Source organism: Chrysochloris asiatica, unplaced genomic scaffold (assembly GCF_000296735.1).
Source record: "Chrysochloris asiatica unplaced genomic scaffold, ChrAsi1.0 scaffold00007, whole genome shotgun sequence".
NCBI lineage: Eukaryota > Metazoa > Chordata > Mammalia > Afrosoricida > Chrysochloridae > Chrysochloris > Chrysochloris asiatica.
The window spans coordinates 32,480,282-32,483,184 of record NW_006408525.1 but is presented as its reverse complement, the minus strand read 5'-3'; positions in this window follow the sequence as shown (position 1 = coordinate 32,483,184).

Sequence of the window (2,903 nt, the reverse complement as noted above, 5' to 3'; positions counted from 1 at the left end):
GTCACACCAGGACTATATAGATATTATTTTGTATTTTATGTATTCAATACTACTTTTGAAAAATTAACATGTTGTTGAATATAAATATAGTTTGTTAATGTTTATCGTACTGTATACCACAATTTATTCCTTTTACTCTTAACTAAAAATTTGAGGTATTTCCAGTTTGCCGTGAGTAGAGCTGCTATAAATATTCTTATATAGTAACCCTGACACTTAAAAAAAATGCATATCCTAAATTTTATTAGATCATATCTAAGTCTTTTCCAAAGTGGCAGTCCCAGTTTGTATTTCTACCAACCATGTATGAGGATTGTAGTTTCTTGTTAACTGATCTGTAGGAGGTCTTTATAGGCAACATTATGGAAATTAACCCTTTAAAGTATGAATGTTGTTGTTAAGTGCTGTGAAGTTGGTTTAGGTTCATATCAGTTTAGGGCTGTACAGGGCTTCTGAGAAGCAGTTGGTGGATTTGAACCACAAATCTTGCAGTTAGCAGCCCAGTGCTTATCTTAGAGTGCCCGAATAGCAAACATACTTTTCTCGGTATTTTATAATCCTTTTTAAAAGGTATTGATGTTTGCCTTCCTGGAGGACTGAAAATGTAAATGGAATAAAGGGAAGGATTCCAATTTTGAAGAATTTAAGTAAAAAACAAGTGTTCTGAGTTAATAGTACTGCTCCTAATTTGCTATTATATATAGTCTCTAGTATGAATAATCAAACCAACAATATTCATGGATACTCTGGAATATAAGATGCCAAATATAATCATGATAATCAACAATTGATTGTTTAGTCTGTTAAGTCTATTATATGAATTAACTCATTTAATCCTTACAACAATCTTAGGAGACAAGTACTATTTTTTGCTCCATTTTATAGATATATGAGAGCAGGAACTAGGTTGAAGGTGTTTTCTAAATATGATTAAAGCAGGATTTAAAAACTCAGAAAGACCTGAAATTGTAAAGATATTTTCTTTTTATAATTTGTTTTCCTTTAAAGTAATGAATGTTACCTTTTCCTGGGTTTCTTTTCCCCATTATCTTGGACCTACAATATACCTCATAATTTTCTCTTTTTTCTTTGAAGGAAAACAAGGTCTAAGTATCTTTCCTCCAACCGTCCCTCATGATCCTTTGTCCTCGCTGTCACTGGGATGTCAGACTTCCATAGGCAGGGCTGGGAATCTGAGAGGACCTAGAACCTGTGGGGGATGGGGAGAGAGACAGGAATAATGGATGAAGGTGAGGGCTGCTTGGTATGGGTGTGTGAAGGGTGGGGAGGTGATCTTTTAAGGGTAGGGTTTCTTAGCCTGTGGTGTATAGATTAGGGAGCCTATGAATTTGAACAGGAGGAAAAAGGCTCATTTACACTAAAGAAATTTAGCATTTCCTTCAAATACGAGTGTAGACAACAAATCACAATAGTATTATTAGCAATACCTGTAATCTTGTCACTAATCTAACTCACAGATCTTTTCATACTATATGGCAGTTGTTTTGTTGCCGTTGTTAGGTGCTGCGGAGTTGGTTCTGACTCATAGTGACCTTATGCACAACAGAAGGAAACACTGCCCGATCCTGCGCCAACCCCACAATTTTTGCTATGCTTAAGCCCATTGTTACTACCACTGTGCTAATCCAGCTGGTTGGGGGGTCTTCCTCTTTTTCACTGACCCTCCACTTTACCAAGCATGGGACTGGTCCGCCCTGATAATATGTCGGAAGTATGAGAGATGAAGTCTGGCCATCTTGACTTCTAAGGAGCATTCTTGTTGTACTTCTTCCAACACAGATTTGTTGGTTCTTCTGGCAGTCCATACTTTTAACATTCTCCTCCAATATCATAACTCAAATGTTTTAGATATATTGAAATAATATTTACATTTGTTTGTTCCCTCAAAATTATGGTGGTCATTAGCTTTGCCGTAAGATTTTATTATTTAATATATTAATAGAAGTTCATCTAAATGTGGTTGTTAAGTGCCTTTTGTTGTTAAGTGCTGTCGAGTCGGTTCCGACCCATAGCGACCCTGAACAGGGTTTCCGAGGCTCTAAATCTTTACGGGAGCAGAAAGCCTTCTCTTTGTCCCGTGGAGCAGCTGGGAGTTTCAAACTCTGCTGAACTTGCAGTTCGCAGCCTGATTCGTAACCACTATGCTACCAGAGCCTTTTAGTTGGTTCTAACTAATAGCGAGCCTCTATATGATTTGAACCGCCAACCTTCTGATCAGCAGTCCAGTGCTTATACTATGGACTCCCATATACTACTACGTCACACTTTGAAAATATTTTATTTTTTTCCCAACATATTTGGTGTCTTCTGAATTTTTTTTTTTTTTTTCCCAAACTTTTTGCTTTGGGTGAAAGTTTACATAGCAAATTGGTTTTCCATTCAACAATTCATACACATTTTGTTTACCATTTCCCTTTGCCCTTCTTACCTATCCCTTCCTGCTTTCTGAGCTCTATCCGTGGGCAAATGTTACTCCTTTGAGTGTTTTGAATTTTTATGTATGTTTTTTATGCACTTGAAAACGTTATTCAGAGAAGGGGTCTACATGCTTCACCAGATTGCCAAAGAGGCCCATGGGATAAAAAAGTTAAGAACCTCTGCTTTATGAGTATTTTCTTGGTTTTCATTCTTATTGTCACATGGTCACCAGTGCCTAAAGAAAAATGAAGATCACTGAAGAGCCTCAAGAACTGGAAGGCTCTCACAGATTTATTTTCCTGTTTTTCTGGAGACTCTTTCTTTTCACGACTCTAATATTTTGTTTCTCTTACCTCACTGAACCCTTTGTTTCTTTTTCATCCACCAGATTAACTGTGGGTATCTTTTTACACTTCTTGGGTGAGTTTATTATTTAGACCACCATATTTAGACAGAGAACGCTC